The sequence below is a fragment of the Apium graveolens genome, chromosome 11 (genome assembly GCF_009905375.1).
Source record: "Apium graveolens cultivar Ventura chromosome 11, ASM990537v1, whole genome shotgun sequence".
Classification (NCBI taxonomy): Eukaryota; Viridiplantae; Streptophyta; class Magnoliopsida; order Apiales; family Apiaceae; genus Apium; species Apium graveolens.
The window spans coordinates 80,856,426-80,856,922 of record NC_133657.1 but is presented as its reverse complement, the minus strand read 5'-3'; the positions used below and the strand labels follow the sequence as shown (position 1 = coordinate 80,856,922).

General features: G+C 42.5%; 1 non-coding gene across 1 annotated transcript; it reads left to right on the top strand.

The window, feature by feature from the left end:
- The first annotated feature begins 90 nt into the window (after positions 1–90).
- LOC141699427 (small nucleolar RNA R71) lies at positions 91–197 on the top strand. The gene has a single exon (XR_012565891.1). It is a non-coding gene; the product is annotated as a small nucleolar RNA R71 (small nucleolar RNA).
- Positions 198–497: the final 300 nt, after the last annotated feature.

Sequence of the window (497 nt, the reverse complement as noted above, 5' to 3'; positions counted from 1 at the left end):
CATAAGGCTCCACCTGATGCTGTATCAAGCATGGGTCTAGAAGTCACACCCAAACCATTATAATAGAAGTTAATGATCATCCAGTCAGGCATACCATGATGAGTACACTTTCTAAGCATCTCCTTACAAAGATCCCAAGCTTCACACAAAGATTCTCCCGATTGCTGCGCAAATTGAGTAAGAGCATTCCTGATTGCAGCTGTCTTCGCTATAGGGAAGAATTTAGTGAGAAACTTCTAAGCAAGATCTTCCCACTTGGTGATAGAGTCTGGTGGTAGAGAATGCAACCAGCACTTAGCTTTATCCCTCAGAGAGAATGGGAAAAGCCTCAACTTAATAGCATCTTCAGAGACATTGTTGAATTTCAAAGTGTCGCAAATCTCGATGAAATCTCTAATATGTATATTGGGATCTTCCGTCGGAGAATCCCCAAACTGAACCGAGTTCTGCACCATCTGCATCGTGCTAGCCTTGATTTCAAAAGTGTTAGCCGTGAT